This window comes from Ursus americanus, chromosome 8 (genome assembly GCF_024610735.1).
Source record: "Ursus americanus isolate L20-20 chromosome 8, mUrsAme1.1.p, whole genome shotgun sequence".
In the NCBI taxonomy this organism is placed as follows: Eukaryota; Metazoa; Chordata; class Mammalia; order Carnivora; family Ursidae; genus Ursus; species Ursus americanus.
Window position 1 is genome coordinate 14,509,604 of NC_142134.1, and position 17,785 is coordinate 14,527,388.

General features: G+C 41.3%; 1 long non-coding RNA gene across 1 annotated transcript; it reads right to left on the bottom strand.

Annotated features, from left to right (window-relative positions):
* Window positions 1–4,022: 4,022 nt before the first annotated feature.
* LOC123789270 (uncharacterized) lies at window positions 4,023–17,478 on the bottom strand. Its single transcript, XR_006778756.2, has 3 exons — window positions 17,133–17,478; window positions 14,165–14,253; window positions 4,023–6,912 (listed from the first exon to the last, which is right to left on the bottom strand). It is a non-coding gene; the product is annotated as an uncharacterized LOC123789270 (long non-coding RNA).
* Window positions 17,479–17,785: the final 307 nt, after the last annotated feature.

The window sequence follows — 17,785 nt, forward strand, 5'->3', positions numbered from 1 at the left end:
AAATGGAACCCCTAAATAGACTGGCATGAAACAACTTAATCTAGCATAGTTGTCTTAAATTAGTGGTACACAGAGGATTTAAAATAGCAACAATTAGCAATACCAGTGGAAGAAGAAACTACTTGTAACAATGCTAATGGAAGAAAATACCCCTTAACTTTATAATGATTGTAGAAAAACACAATATACATCTGTTTTGCAATACCCTCTGATTTTTACCCAGTTATGATATTCAGAATCCTGAAATGATCTGTGGTTAAAAACTATAAAAATTGTGTTATTCAAGGATGACATTGTTATCGTAAGCCTTAGGGAGTATTATAACTTGCTTACATCTATCCCTGGATGGGGGTTAAAATACTTAAATAATCTTTCCATTGGAAATAACTGGCAGTAGAAAAAGGTTTGTTAGTTGTATGGTGTCAGATAAAGAACAAAACTACTTAATTTTGCAATATACTGCACTTGATGGTTGGTGCTATCTTTAGACAATGAAGCAACAGCCTTGCAGAAAGGTAAAGAGATTAATAATAAAACATTCAACTTCTTTGTTAAAAAATAATAAAAAATAGGGGCGCCTGGGTGGCACAGTGGTTAAGTGTCTGCCTTCAGCTCAGGGCGTGATCCCGCCATTGTGGGATCGAGCCCCACATCAGGCTCCTCTGCTATGAGCCTGCTTCTTCCTCTCCCACTCCCCCTGCTTGTGTTCCCTCTCTCACTGGCTGTCTCTATCTCTGTCAAATAAATAAATAAAATCTTTAAAAAAAAAAAATAAAATAAATCAATAAAAATATGTATAGCAAACGTGTATTAAGAAATGTATCAGAAGTTACCTGTACTCTCTCTCTCTCTCTCTTTTTTTTTAAAGATTTTGTTTATTTATTTGACAGAGAGAGAGACAGCCAGCGAGAGAGGAAACATAAGCAGGGGGAGTGGGAGAGGAAGAAGCAGGCTCCCAGTGGAGGAGCCTGACGTGGGGCTGGGTCCCAGAACACCAGGATCATGCCCTTAGCCGAAGGCAGACGCTTAATGACTGAGCCACCCAGGCGCCCCTCTCTCTCTTTTTTTTAGAGAGACAGAGTGAGAGAGAGAGCAGGGAAGGAGGGGCAGCGGGAGAGGGAGAGAGAGAATCTTTTTTTTTTTTATTTTAATGTTTTTTTATTATATTGTGTTAGTCACCATACAGTACATCCCTGGTTTCTGATGTAAAGTTCGATGATTCATTAGTTGCGTATAACACCCAGTGCACCATGCAATACGTGCCCTCCTTACTACCCATCACCAGTCTATCCCATTTCCCCACCCCCCTCCCCTCTGAAGCCCTCAGTTTGTTTCTCATAGCCCATAGTCTCTCATGCTTCATTCCCCCTTCTGATTACCCACCCCCTTTCTTTATCCCTTTCTTCCCCTACCAATCTTCCTAGTTCTTATGTTCCATAGATGAGAGAAATCATATGATAATTGTCTTTCTCTGCTTGACTTATTTCACTTAGCATTAGGAGAGAGAGAAGCTTAAGCAGACTCCCCGCTGAGCACAGAGCCTGAGGCAGGGCTTGATCTTGTGACCCTGAGATCATGACCTGAGCCGAAATCAAAAGTTGGACACTTAACTGACTGAGCTACCCAGGTGCCCCCAGTTTTAGAACATTATTATCACCTCAGTGAGAAACCCTATACTCATTAGCATTTATTCTCCATTGTCCCCCAAACTCCCACACTCCACAGCCCTAGGAAACCATGAATCTACATGCCTCTGTAGATTTGTCTATTCTGGATATTTCATATAAATGGAATCACACAATATGTGGTCTTCTGAGACTGGCTTCTTTCACGTAGCATTATGGTTTTGAGGTTCATCCATGTAGGAGCACATATCTGTACTTCATTCTTTTCTATTGCTGAATAACACTCCATCATATGGATGTACCACATTTTCTACATCCATTCATCAATTGATGGATTTTGGGCTGTTTTCACCTTTTGAGAGTTATAAAGAATGTTACTGTGTACATTCGTGTACATGCTTTCATATGGATAGTTTTAATTTCTCTTGGGTATATACCTAAGAACAGCTAAGAATGGTAAGTCTATGTTTAATATTTTGAGTGACTGCCAAACTGTTTTCCACAGTGAGAGTACAATTGTATATTCTCACCAACAGTGTACTAAGGTTCCAATTTCTCCACATGCTTGTCTCACTTGTTATTGTCCATTTTATTATAGCCATCCTAGTAGGTATGAAGTGGTATCTTGTGGTAGTTTTGATTTGAATTTCCCCCCTTTTTAAAAGATTTATTTATTTATTTATTTATTTGAGAGAGAAGGGGGTGGGGAGGGGCAGAGAGAGAGGGAGAGAGAGAGTCATAAGCAGACTCCACATTGAGTGCTGATCCCAATACGGGACTCAATCTCACAACCCTGAAATCATGACCTGAGCTGAAACCAAGAGTCAGATGCCTAAGTGCCACCCAGGCACCCTGATTTGAATTTTTCAATGAGTAATGCTGTTGAGCATCTTTTCATGATGTGATATTCATGAGTGATATGTATATCTTTTTGTGGGAATGTCTATTCAGACCATTTGCCCATTTATAATTTATTATTATTGAGTTGCAAGAGTTCTTAAATATTTTGAATACAAGTCTCTTATGAAATTTGTAACTTAAAATATTTTCTCAGGCTAATTGCCTCCTAGCTTAGCTTTGATGTAAAAAATGTAATAGCTGCTATCACTACCCACAATTCTGGGGTATCTGTGAGGTTTTTTTCTCACAACACTTCTTTTTTTTTTTTTTAAGATTTTTTATTTATTTACGTGGCAGAGATACAGCCAGCGAGAGAGGGAACACAGCAAGGGAGTGGGAGAGGAAGAAGCAGGCTCCCAGTGGAGGAGCCCGATTCGGGACTCGATCCCGGAATGCCGGGATCACGCCCTGAGCCGAAGGCAGAGGCCCAATGACTGCGCCACCCAGGCACCCCTCTCACAACACTTCTGTCACCAAATGCATGGGTTTTCCCCCCATACCAGTGGATTCTCCAACTCTCTGGACACTAAGTAGGTATCCTACAATTCAATTCAGTTCTGACACAAACCACCCAGAGTTAGCACAGACCCCACAGTTTAAGGACTCAGTCCCACAAGTCTGCCCCCACTTTAGCTTGTCACCTGTACTTCTGACTGATCAGCTATAGATGGGAGGTTCGTCTTCTTCTTTTTTTTAAGATTTAATTTATTTATTTGAGAGAGGGAGACAGAGTAGAGTGGGGGCAGAGGGAGAGGGAGAGAGAATCTCAAGCAGATTCTGTGCTCAGCATGGAGCCCCATACAGGGCTTGCTCTCACAACCTTGAGCTCATGACCTGAGCTGAAATCAAGAGTTGGACACTTAACTGACAGAGCCACCCAGGTGCCCCTAGATGGGAGGTTCTAACGATCCCTTCCTCACGCTCAGTTAATTTGCTAGAGCAGCTCACAGAACTCAGAGAAACATTTTACTTACTAGATTACTGGTTTATTATGTAAGAATATAACTCTGGAACAGCCAGCTGGAAGAGATTCATTGGGCAAGGTGTGGGGAAAGGGTGTAGAGCTTTCATTCCTCTTTGGAACATAACACTCTTCCTGATTTCCATGTGTTCAACAACGTGAAAACTCTCCAAACTCCAACTTTTTAGGGTTTTATGGAGGTTTCATTATCTAGGCATGATTGATTAGATCATTGGTCACAGGTGATTACCTTGAGCCCCAGCCTCTCTCCCCTCCCTGGAGGTTGGAAGTGGGACTGAAGGTTCTTTTTTTTTTTTTTTTTTTTTTTTTTAATTTTTTATTTTTTTATTTTTATTAATAATGATTTTTTATTATATTATGTTAGTCACCATATAGTACATCCCCGGTTTTCGATGTAAGGCTCGATGATTCATTAGTTGTGTATAACACCCAGTGCACCATGCAATATGTGCCCTCCTTACTACCCATCACCGGTCTATCCCATTCCCCCACCCCCCTCCCCTCTGTAGCCGGGACTGAAGGTTCTAACCCTCAAATCAAGTCTTGGCCTGAAGCTATAGAGGAGTCACTAGTCAGGAAATTCTAAGGGATTTAGGAGCTCTGTTTCAGGAACTGGGGACAAAGACCAAACATGTATCTCTTATGCATCACAGACATAGATTGGATTGAGGAGGAGTGGAAGAAAGAAAAGAGATTCCAGGTTCATTATCAGTTCAATTTCATTCATTTCCCATATTAACAACAACTATCTACTTGCAAGCTATTCTCAGTGTAGAGAAACTTCAGGAAGCTTATGGTCACGACATAAATGAGTGGAATGGTGACTGTTACGACTGCGAAATACCAGAAGCAGAAGGGTCTCCAAGGTCTAGCAAGTGTCTGGGACAGGAGTGGCTCCACAAACATCTGCTCAATATAACTGAACTGAGGAGGTAAGAACAGAACTAAAAGATACAGCAGAATATAGAAAGTGACACAAAGTCTAGACATCTCCTGCTATAGCTGTCTACATCAGTCCTTGAGTTTTAATTGGGGCAGAAGATGGAAAAAGTGAAGGCAAATGTGAAAGAAATGAAGAGAGTTGAGAAGAAATACTTTAAGAACAGATCAAGGAGCCCAGTGGTCAGGAAGAAAACCTGGAGGGGAAAGCCTAAAAATTTAGGTACGAGTCCTAAAAATTTAGGATTTTTTAAAAGCACTCCCCTAGAGGTCATCAGGCTGAGCTCTGTCCACATCAACCATTAAGAGATTTTTACAGCCGCACTGTTCTGTGCCACACAATGTATGAAATAGGGTCAAGAACAGCGAACGCTGAGGGGTATTAAGGGCCAAAATAGCTGAAGGGGAAAGCAGCAGAAATCATGGCACAAGTTGAGAACAGAAGTATTTAGGTAATTTTTAGTTCTATTTTCTTTCCTGCTTCCATAACTGAGGGGTGGACCCAATTAGGTCCCCTGCAATTTTCTGATCGTGGCCAACTTTGCATGCATGGTATTTGCTTGATGTAATTTCCTCTAGGATAGTCCTCAATGCAGCAAAGACTTTGCAAGGAAATGGAGGATTCTTCATTCATTCATTCATTTGACAGATTTATATTGAATGATTGGTTCTGCTTTAAGTGTTGGGGATATTACAATTTATTTTTTTTTAAAGATTTTTATTTATTTATTTGAGAGAGAGGGAGCACGAGCAGGGGGGAGAGGGAGAGGGAGAGGGAGAAGGAGACTCTTCACCAAGCAGGGAGCATGACTCAGGACTCGATACCAGGACCCTGGAATCATGACCTGAGCTGAAGGCAGCCACTTAAACAAACGAGCCACCCAGGTGCCCCGGGGATATTACAATTTGAACAAAAATCCACCTCCCATGGAGCAGACAGTCTGAGGGACGGCAGACATAACTAAGCGAATGAATGGGTAAACATCCACGGTGCTGATCCGTGCTCTGAAGATGAGAGTGGACAAGGGGTAGAGGAGACGGAGAGCTATTTTAGGTGGGTAGTCAGGGGAGACTCCCCTAATGCACTGCGGAGTAACCAGAGGCCTGCAGGACAGGAGAGAGTGGTCCCCTGAGCTGTCTCCAGTAGAGGCCAGAGCGGCAGAGCAGAGCTGCCCAGGGAAGAGTGGATGATGGTCGGCGGAAGAGCCAGGAATAAGGATATAATATCGTTTCCATTAACCCAACCCATTTTCTATTCCTAGCTTCCTTTCTGTTCTATTTTATGCTTTCTATGATAGGTTTTATTGATAGGCTTGAGCTTTTCAACCATGTACTAGTATATTTATAATTCCTCCAACATGCTATATTTTGAAGAGATGACTTGCATTTTCCATGGAAGTCTGGCCCTCTAAATTTCATGCCACAGATTCAGATTTTTTTAAAAAAATTATTCTTTTAGGAAAAGCGATTCAAAGATGTGTAGTAGCTACCATATGGCCAAGCACTTTGGCTTGTAAGTATATACTCAAAATAATGAAAACACAAATCCAAACAAAAACTTGTACATGAATGTTCATAACAGCATTCTTTGTAATAGCCCCAAATGTCCTAACCTAAATGTCCATCAGCTGATGAAAGAATAAACAAAATCTTGCACCTATTAAAAAAATTAAAAATGCAGAATGGAATTTTATAAAACATATGAGAGCAATCAGTTGTTTGCAATAAATGTCAAAACTTGTCTCACCGCAGAGAAGTCTGGGGGTAGTTGTATCTTCTTACATGATGGCAGCCTTCCAGGAGGCAGGACGCGCAAGCTGCCAGTCCCCTAAGCGGGGAGGAATCGAGACAATGTTGCTTCCCGGTAGTTTAGCGGTTAATGCAGTCACAGGCCAACCCAGATTCAACAGTGTGCAGAAATAGACTCTACCCTTGATAGCGCAACAGCATATGAGCACAGGAAGGGGAGAATTGGAGATAAGCTATCATAAAGATAGAATTGGTTGGGAACTAGAAAACAGATTTAAAATGTCAGAAGCCACTAACAACTAAAGAGCAACCTACATTTTAAGTAATTAAAATTCAGATAATATACACTTGTCTGAGGCTGAGTGTACTTCTCTGTCTCTTGACTTTGAGCTTAGACATAGATATTATCTATCTATTGTTTCATATCAAAGACCTCAGCTCACTTAATCTCTAACTACATTTGAAACAACTGCTTACACCTTCCTTCTTGAAATCTGTATTGCCCTTCTCTCGCTTTCTACTGTTTTTCCTCCTACCTCAATGCTACTTCTTTGTCTCCTTGCTCAATCATCTTCCTTTTCCCAACCTCTACATTCTGCAAAATCCCAGTACCTTGGCCTCCGGCCTCCTCTCCATCCTTACTTACTCCTTAGGTGATCTTGTCTTCGTGGCTTCAAGTTCCAGGCACACACTGATGACTCCAAAAATCACATCTCCCTAGAACAAGAGATGAATGTATTTAAGTGCCTATGCAAAATCTTTATTGTATGTTGACTAGGCATCACAAATTTAACTCCCCCAAGGAAAACCCTTGATTCTTCTTCAACTCCACTTGGAGAATTTTCTACCTAGTCCCTTTGTTGCTCCTCTTGGCCCCCCTGCAGTTTATTCTCTTCACAGCAAAATGAGTGATCCCTTTCAATCATAAATCCGTTCCTGACACTCATCTGCTCTCTTTCCCTGGGTCTTCTCAATTATGAGAATAACATCCAAACTTCTAATCTTGGTGTATAATGCCTTACGGATTCCTGTCTTTCTCCAGCTGCCTTTCTGCTTAATTTCACTCATTAGCCATGCTCCTATCGTGTTGGCTTCCTTGCCACTCGGCAGCAGGGCCTTTGTGCTTATCTTGTCCTTTCCTTTGCCTGGAGTACTTTTTCTTCAAGGATATGCATGGTCCATTCCCTCCCTTCTATTATGGTTTCTGCCCCCTGAGTGCCCCTGACTCTAAAAGGTTTTCCCCTGGCTTTCTCACCTCACATAGCACAAATCCCTGCTCTATCCCATTATTCATTGTTCTTTTTCTACAGACCATTCATTGGTACAGAAAGCAAAGAATATATTATCTCTGTTGTTCTATCTTCCTTTCTCTAGTATGTTCCACAAGGACAGAAATTTTGTTTAGTTCACTGCTGTATCTTCAGCTCTCAGAACAGTTTCTGGTACATCAGAGGATGCACTAAATATGTATCATTTGAATGAGTGAACAGCCATTTACTGAACAAACAAGGAGAGAGAGTTGCAATAAAAAAAGAGGAGGAAGAACAGAGATATTTTGTGAGCAGGGGACACTGCCAGAGACGAGCCTAGAGCAAGGTAGGGTGTTGTAGGCAACGGCAGAGAATAGTCAAAATTCCTCACATTTACTAGGCTGTCTAAAGCCAGGAATGACTCTTCATACTTCACACATGTTCATTTAGGTAATCCTCCCAAAAAGTATGATTTGAGAAATACGACCATCTCCTTTTACATGCAAAGAAACTGAGCATAGGGAGCTTAAGAAACTAGCCCAAGGTCACAGCTCATAAATGCAGAGCCAGAACTGAAACAGGCTGGCTGTCTCCAGAGTCTTGCTCGCCACTGCTGTACTACATAGCCTCTCAGACAAGCCGGGGATGAGGCCCCTGAATTTATACTTACTTCACAATATTGCTCAGAGTCAATCCTGCCTACAGTCTCGGTGTCTTTGCTACAGGGATCGTAGAAGAAATACCTCTAATTTTGCAAAACTTTTCTACCGTTTGGCATATCCTCGGTAGACTCTCTGGCCTAGTTGCCTGTTCTTAGGAGTTATGAGTGCACGTGGTGTGAAGTAGCACTTGACTGGGGTGCTAAAAGCTTGGCCTCTAATTACTCCAAGTCTGTAGTTGCCAGCTCTGTGGTTGAGGGCAAATCCTATCACCTCGCAGCGTCTGCATTTAATTTTCTGAAAAATGAAGGGGAGAGGAAGAGGAGGAAATAAATCCGAAGATACGTCTCAGCTCCAAAATTCTTTGATCACATTGACTGTTGGTCAGGCAAAAGGACTTCTGGGCCTTCTCTCTCCCAAGCTCCCCATTTAGTCCGGAGTTAAGAAAGAGGTGAAAGGTCCCCTGGTGGCAGCACGGCTCTGTTATGATCCTTATCTCCAGTAAACCTGCTGGCTGCTCTGCCTGCTCAGGGGCGCAGTTAGGAAATCAAGCCTTCTTTTGGAGTAAAACTTTCTACATCAGTCACTGAAAAACAGACTGAAAGTAAATTCAGCTAATTCCAGTGTAGCGAGCCAACATTGCAAAATGGATGATTACTGTTTTATGCTTTCTGTCCCAGTCAGAGCTCTTGCTAGCTGGCTAGTCTCAAGTAAATTCATCCTTCAGGTTCAATGTATATTCTACTTTAATGGCTCATTTTCTCCCCCTTCACTGCCTCAGAGTGATGTGTTCTCCCCTTGTATTTTCTCTAAACATGGACGGCCCCCAAGCAGATGATACTATATAATCTCTACCTGGTGAAACAGAAAATGCTCCCCCCCCCCTTTATTTTCCATTTACTTTAGCTGTAATCTCTGTTCTTTCCTGGTGCGTGAAGTTTAGTTAGAAATTTATGCTCATGTGTACCGTGTGTTTCACTTGTGGAACACAACAAAACAGAAAACTAATTTTTGTTAAGCAATTGACAGAGCCAATTTCTGTTAAGATAATGTAAAGTTTTCAAAACAGAGATGAGTAGGAACATATTTAACACATCGATGAACTATGTACAGACAGTGTGGGAAGGGGATATACTTTGAAGACTGAGAGTCCTGGGTTCAAATCCCTGCTATTCCACTCAATATTGTGTGGCTGAGAGCAAGTCATTCACATCTCTGTGCCTCAAAATTCACTCATCTGTAAAATAGGGATAACGTTACCTACATCAAACGGCTGTGGTGTGGACGTACTTGAGTTTTCTCTAAAAGTTGGCATCTAACAGATGTTATGGCAGGGAAACAAAGATGTTTATGGGGCCAGAGGGAAGAACACATAAGGCATCAATGAGTTGCACTTTCTCTTTCTTTTTCTCAAGAGGTAAATTGCACAGCAGTTAAGAACAAACTTTGGAGCCATGTTGCAAGGATTCAAGTACCGGCACTGTCATTTATAAGCTATATGATCTCAGGCAAGTTCCTTAATCTCTCTGTGCCTCATCTGTAAAATGGGGATGATAATAGTAACCCTATCTCATAGGGTTGTTGAGATTAAGTGAGTTAATATGTGTAAAGCATTTAAAACAGTTCCTGGACAGAATAAACATTTGTAGGGCTGAGTGCGATGGTTAATTTCATGTGTCAGTTGGACTAGGCCAAGGTACCCAGATATCTGGTCAAATATCAAGCTTCCATGTCTCTGTTGAAGGTATTTTTAGATGGGATTAATGTTTAAATCAGTAGACTCTGAGTAAAAAGCAGATTCCTCTCCAGAACGTGGGGACCTCATCCAATCAGTTAAAGGTCTTGAGGAGGAAAGACTGACATCCCCTAAGGAAGAAGGAATTCTGCCTGCAGACTGCCTTGGGTCTTGTGCTGCAGCATTACTTCTTCTCTGGGTCTCCAGCCTGCCACTCTGCCACAGGACCTTGGTGCTTACTCTTTCCTCTGCCCTGAATACTTTTCCTTCAAATATATCCATGGTCTGCTCCCTCCCTTCAGATTTGGACTTGGCAGCCCTCACATCACGTGAGCCAATTTCTTAAATTTCAGTCTCTCCCTCTCTCTCTCTACACACACACACACCCCCCACCCCCACCCCCCCACACCTTATTGGTTCTGTTTCTTTGGAGAACCCTAATACAGTCAGTGATGATGATTTGTGTTTGAAGCCTGAGTGATCCTCTATACTGGTTATTCAGTGAGAGTAATCACATGGCAACCTTTCACTTTAATCCTCCCACTTCTGAAGATTGAAGAAAACTAAGAGGAGAAAATAAAGGTTTGCCTTTTAAAAAGGCAAGGAAACAAGGAGGCAAGAATGCTCATGGCAGGTTTAGAAAATGATGTGTTTAGGTGGAATAAGGTCCCACTTAGGGAAGTGGTGGGTCATAAGGTTGGAGAACAGCAGGAGCAGCCCAGGAAAAAATCTAAATACCAACCTTGGAACCTCAGGATTTCTTTCCCCCCTATTGGAAATGGAGAGCTACCCAAGCTTTGTGAAAACAGTGTGGTAAGATGAAAACACACATCAGCGGTGTAAGATTCATCAGGAGGAGGGAGAAACTAGGGAAGGAGAGAACAGGTAGAAAATATTATGTGATCTTGCATCATGCAGTTGTAAACATTTCATCACCGAAGAGCATCAAGCATCTGTTCCCTTATTGTTTTCATTGGGTCACATTTTAGGCCAGGTGGTGGTTCCTCATGTGAGCAGACTGATGTCCCTCTCTTGGTCCCCTTCCCTTTTTTCCTTTGCTATAACTCTGCTCTCCTCCCAAGTCCCAGCTTCCTGCATGTTACCTGGTCTATGTGAAGGTAGGGTGGCAAAAGGGAATGACATTTTTGTTGCCCTTTCTGATCTCCAGAAGTCTTTCCTGGTTTCAACCTGGAAGGAGAAGTGTGAATTCGTATTTTCTTTATATTAAAGCATCTTCAAGAAAACAGATGTGTTTTGCGTTCTTTCTATAGCAGAACCATTATATGCTATGAGTTTATTTGAGTTTGAAAAACTTTTCCTGGAGGATTTTTGTATGTAAAATCTAGATCACCCAAAGCCAAAGTAACTTTTAAGTGGTAAATGCTAACCCTGGTTTGAAAGTCTATATTTAACACTGCCAGTGAAAGAAATGCAGTTGGGTACTTTCCCAGGCTATGCTAATTAGCTGAAAAAAGAATACTTTCTTGGCTGCCATTGGTAGAGAAACTGACCAATAGAAGAGCAGTTCAGCACCTACACCCACTCTGTGCAAAATAAGGAGATGTGTTTGTACAGGCCAATAACTCATGCTTTGGGTTGCCTCACAACCAGTGACAAGCGTGCCTTTCATCATCTCTTACAATGTTACCTTCAGATTCTGAACTTTAATCTAAATGAGACTCAGAAAAGAGGAATGAGTTTAGGAAACCAGATATCATTTCTAATAGGTTATAAGCATACACACTTCTGACATTACAGATTTTGAAGACAATGGCAGTTTTTCTTAATACTGCATGTATTTTTCTGCTTATCCACTTATATAAATCTAGTTATTTGTACGTTCATTTCATTCCACTGACAAGAAATGTATTGAATGTTCTTTATGAAGATTACAATGAGAGTTTTGGCCTGTTTCAGCCATATCCTAATAACAGTATCTTAGCAGATATTACTCAGCAATAAACACTGAATTTTAGATTCTTAAGCTATAATTTTCACTGTGTATTTTTTTTTTAAGATTTTATTTATTTATTTGACAGAGAGAGACAGCCAGCGAGAGAGGGAACACAAGCAGGGGGAGTGGGAGAGGAAGAAGCAGACTCCCAGCAGAGCAGGGACCCAACGCAGGGCTTGATCCCAGGACTCTGGGATCACACCCTGAGCTGAAGGCAGACGCTTAACAACTGAGCCACCCAGGCACCCCTATAATTTTCACTGTGTTAATCTGTACCATTTCCCACAGCTAGAAGGGTGTCATATTAATTTGTCTACATGTTGCTTTATAGGTGGACCAAGGGTTTTCATTATTTTTTTTTTAGACTGGCTCTTTATAGGTTCCTCCAATGCATTGTAAAATCTTCAGAGTAATAATGCTTATTTTTATGGGATATTTACATTCTCTACCTAATTTAATTCTTGCAGCAATTACGTAAGTTGGCCAGGACAGGTTATACTTAGTGCTATTTTATATCTGATGAAACAGGGTCACAGTGAAGTTAGCTACTTATCTGAGGCCACACACTGGTCAAAAGCAATGTTGGAGTCTAGGCTCAGGACCCAGGCAAGGTACCTTTTATTTAATTACAAGATACCTCTCAAGAGTTAGAAATTTGTTTTTTCTTTCTTATTCTTTCTAGGTAGACTTGTATAATATTCAGCAACTGAATATCCCTAACTTAAAAGAGAGACAGAGACAGGAAGGAGAAGATGAGCCACAAGACTCCTAGGAAAATATTTAGAGAATGCCATGTTGTTTTTTTTTTTTTTTTTTAAAGTAGGCTCCATGCCCAACTTAAAATGTGGGGCTTGAACTCACAACCCTGAGATCAACACCTGAGCTGAAATCAAGAGTTGGACGCTTAACTGACTGAGCCACCAGGTGCCCCATACTTTTCTAATTATAGCATTTATTATGTACTGCTTACTCTCCCACCTCCCAGTTTTCGTAAGAGCAGAGATCTTGTTTATATTGTTCATTCATTGCTATAAGCCCAGAGCCTAACATACATAGTACTTGATATACTGCAGGAACTTCACAAAAAGTTATTGAAAAAATGAACAAAAATTTCTCTTTCACTAAAATTGCCCCAAGGAAAAACTCAACCAAATGATTTTATTTATTTTATTTAAAAAGAAAGTTTTATTTGTGTAAGTAATCTCTACACCTGACATAGGCTTGAACTAAGGACCACAAGATCAAGAGTCACATACTCTTTCAACTGAGCCAGCCAGGTGCCCCAATCAAATGATTTTAAGCTGGAGCTACTATCTGCATCAGTCAGGATAGGCTAGGTTAAATTAGCTCGAGATGCAGTAACAAACAATATCAGTGGCTAAAAGTCATGAAGGTCTGTTTCTCACACATGTTATATGGCCATCATGGAGCATAATTCTGCCCTTCTGGTCACTCAGGGATCTAGATTGATGGAGAAGACATGATCTAGAACACCGCTTGTTGCAATGCAGACAGAAGTGGGCCCTGGAGGGTCTTGCAGAGGAATATTAATGCTCCAACTCAGAAACCCTGCTCACAAATTCATTGACCTGAACTAGTCTCAGATACCTCACCTTCCCATAGCATCAGCCACAGAGGGGCCTGAAGCTGCCTGGGTGGTGGAGAGGGGGAAATATTTGGCAAAGGGTGCTAACGACTACCAGATTTCATTTCCTTGATTCTGAGCTTTTGTGACTTAAGTAATAAAGTCCAATTTTGTTGTAACCTTTCCTGCAATACATTTATAAAATATGATTTTCCTCATAATGGCCCTGTATAAGAATGATGCATGGTGAAACTAAATACTTAAATAAGGTCAAATAGAAAAGTCAGAGGTGGAAATGGAAAGATAATTCAAATCTCTCTACCACTGGTTCTAGATGGAGCTCATTTATTCTATATTTGTGGAGGTAAATTATACATGGGGGGAAAAAGCAACAATTATATTCTAAAGCAAAATCATTGCTGCAAGTTTTAATTGGGTCCAAGGACAAGACTTACAAATTCTTTGTGTCGGGGCATCTGGGTGGCTCAGTCAGTGAGATCCAGTCTGGGGTGGGCGGGGGAGGGCAGCTTCACGCTCAGCATGGGGTCTGCTTATGATTTTCTCTCTTCCTTTCCCTCTGTCCCTTCCCCCTCTCTTTAATAATAAATAAATAAATCTTTTAAAAAATTCTTTGTGTCAGTGTTATGGAAATTATTCTGGTGACACAGAGAAAGGACATCTGGGCTAGCAGTTCTGGAGAGAATGGGCTGAACTATGGGAAAATACATCCTAGTATTTCAAGTCCCTGTTTAGGCATGAGGCCAAAAGTAGCATACAGATACTCACCTGGAAAACTGCTGATTCTAAAGTAGGAGACCAAAGAATATTTTCCCTCTATTCTCCTGAGTTCTCTGGCTGGAGACCTGAAAATTAAACTGACAAAAGACAAATTAACAACAACAACAAAAATTTGTGTTTTCTGTTTGAGTAAGGTGGCTTTAATGCCTTAGTAACTCTAGCAAATCAAAACCTAAGTCTGTGTTGCTTGAAGTTAAAAAATAAAAACCTAACGACAACCAATCACAAACAGCAAATCAGGCTTTCCCAAATAAAGTTAGAGCCAGATTTCCTTGCTTTGCTTTCCTCTCTCTCTATAAAGTCTTGCCTCTAGCTCCTATCCATGGAGTACTCCTAACCATTTCTGGTTTGGGGCTGCCCAATTCCAATTGATTTTTGTTCAATAAACTCTTAAAATGTTTAATATGCCTCTGTTTATCTTTTAACAGTTCCATGTTCGTGGTTCATTAGCCCAAATCTCAAATGGCTTACTCAAGACTCACATGTCCTCACTTCATATTTTATAAGCCCCCATGCCACCCACTTGCCCAAAGTCTCATGACCTCTCTTGGGTATAATTTCCTGATAGTCATTACTATAAGACCGTTGAATTCTTTAAAATATAAAGTGAAATACAAAGGAGCTCAACTTAATGAAGGCATGGAGTGTTGTGTCCACTTGATTCTTTTGGACATTATGGAAAGATCCCTCATGCTCAGTACATGTACATTTGTACTACATTTGCTTCAGAGATTCAAACAGCCTAAGTTTATAATTCAAAAGAAGTAAACTACTGGTGTTGTTTGTTATCAACTGTGGTAAGATGGAATGGTATGGTTTTTTCTTTCTTTCTTTCTTTCTTTCTTTCTTTCTTTCTTTCTTTCTTTCTTTCTTTTCCTTCTTATTTATTTATTTATTTATTTATTTATTTATTTATTTATTTATGAGAGAGATCATGAAGAGGGGTAGGGGTAGGGGTAGTGGGAGAAACAGGCTTCCCCCTGAGCGAGGAGTCCTGTGGGGAGCTCAATCCCAGGAGCCTGGGATCATGACCTGAGCCAAAGGCAGATGCTTAACTGACTGAGCCACCCAGACGCCCCAGTGGTAAGGTTTTCAGATGTAATTCCAAGGACTGCAATAACATCAAACATACGCATATTCTTCAGGGCCACCTAACTGATCTTGTTTATCATATGAATAGTCTATTAGAATAAAGGATACAGCATCATCATGATGTTCTCAAATGCTGGGCATGCGGTCTGCAAGAACTTAAAAAGAAGGTCAAAATGTCAAGCATAATTCAAAATGTTTTAGGTTTCCAAACTCAAATTTCCCACATCAACAGTTCTTGTTGTTGCCAAAAGCTTTCACATTTGTGAGAGTAAAGTCCTTCATTATCTGGTCCAAATGTTTGAGATATTGCAATATATGGTACTACATTATTGATGAACAGTCAAAAGTAACTTAATTGTTGGGGCACCTGGGTGGCTCAGTTGGTTAAGTGTCTGCCTTTGGCTCAGGTCATGATCCCAGGGTCCTGGGATTGAGCCCTGCATTGGGCTACCTGCCCAGTGGGGAGCCTGCTTCTCCCTCTACCTCTGCCTGCTGCTCCCCCTGCTTGTGCTCTCTCTCTCTGTGTCAAATAAATGAATAAAATCTTTAAAAAAAAAAGTGACTTAATTGTATTTAAACCTCAGCCCCCAAATTCTCCATCAACATAACAGCCAAGACATGTAGTAGAATGTACATAGTAGCACTATGGGTCATAGCTCCAAACTAGAAACTACTCTAACATCTTTCAAAAGAATGAAATCATAAATTGCAGTATAGTCACAGAATGGAATAAAATGAATGATCTACAACTACATGCAACAATATGGAAGAACTCATAAGTATAAAGTCGAGTAAAGAAGCCAAACACAAAAGAATGCCTACTTTATGATTTTATATATGTCAAGTACAAAGACAGGCAGAACTAAGTCTGTGTTGTTGACAGGATAGGCAATGACTGGAAGGCAGTGTAATGGGGTTCCTGGGTGTTAATAATGTTCTGTTTTTTACTCTGTGTTTGATACAAAGGTATGTTCAGAATGTGAAAATTCATTGAGGTATATCCGCAGCTTGGAATGTGTGTACTTTTCTGCATATATATTATGCTTCAATAAAAAGTTAATGAAAGAAAGAAAATTCTAGGAAGCCCAGGAAAATTGAATTTCAACCCAGCATAATAATCCTCCATGTCATTACCAGAATTTGTGGGTCATCAATGTAAGTATCAGTCTCTAAATAGAGTAGTCAATGAACTGGATTCAGAACAGTTGTCCCAGGAGCAGGATACCTGATATGTCAAAACAGGCTAATAATTTCCCTCTAAAATCTCCAATCTCTCTGCTTTTCCCTTCTTTCAGTGATATCACCATAGCTTAAGCCAGGTCATGTCCCACCCTGAATCTCATCTGAGATGGTCTCCTCACCAGTTTCCCCATAGCCTATTCTACCTGTTCTCTACACATTAACCAAAGTGATGTAAAATCTAAACTAGATCCTTTTCTTTCCTTGCTTAAAATACCTCAATAGGTATTTTAAGCAAAAATACCATTAGACTTAAAACACGAAGCAAACTCCAAGACTTGGGTATATGGTTTGGCCTCAGTCTACCTCACCCACCTCATGTCATGCTGCTCTCTCCTGCTCTCTGTGCTAGAGCCATACTGGTCTTCTTTCTGTTCTCCCAAAATATCAAACTGTCGCGTCTGAGGACCTTTGTCCTCTCTGCCCAGAACAATCGTCGCTTTTCAGGTTCCTTGGCTGACTGACTGATTTCCTTCTCACTCTTCAAGTCTCTGTTTAAATGGCAGCTTATAAAGTTCTCTTATAACAACCCTCCCTATCTAATGTCAACCTCCTATTATTCTCTATATCCACACTTCGTCTATATCCGTCCTTGACGTGATTCTTGTCTCATTTGCTTGTTTACCTGTTTGCTCCGTTTTCCTCATTAGACTGTAAGTTCCATGAAGGCAGAAATCACGTGTATTTGTGTCAGGATTGAAGCGCCAATGTCTGGCGGTGTCTGGCATACAAAAAGTCCTCCATAAACACAGAAATACTTGTCAAACGAATGAATCGACATTCCCAAGGGATCACAAGATGCCTGTTCTGTCACGAAGAACATTGCACTGTGAGTTTTCCAAAGAATAGCAGTGAAACCAGATGCCTTTCAAGCCCTTCTGCCCAGGCAAAGTGTTGGCATTCGTTCTCGGTTTTCTAGTTGTCACAGCGACTGCCCCCTTGCCACAAGGGACACACACCCCTCCTCGACAGGCGGGCACTTACCCAATGTCCCGATCCCACCCACTTCCCAGGAGTCCCTTCATTGGCCCTACTGTCAAGGCCTCCGGGGGGGCGGGATGTCAGCTCGAGCAGCTACTGGCCCAAGTAGACGTCTCTCTAGCGCGAGCTGCTTGAAGTCAGCCAAATCAAATAGCAGTTGCGGGGAGGCTCGGTCCTGTTGGAATCTATGATTGGCTGCGATCTAGGGCCCGGGCGGCCGGCGCACCGCCTCTCCGAGCGCGGATTGGCCAGAGCTGCCGTCAGTCAGCAGGAACAGCCTTCCCCCTCGCCATCTGG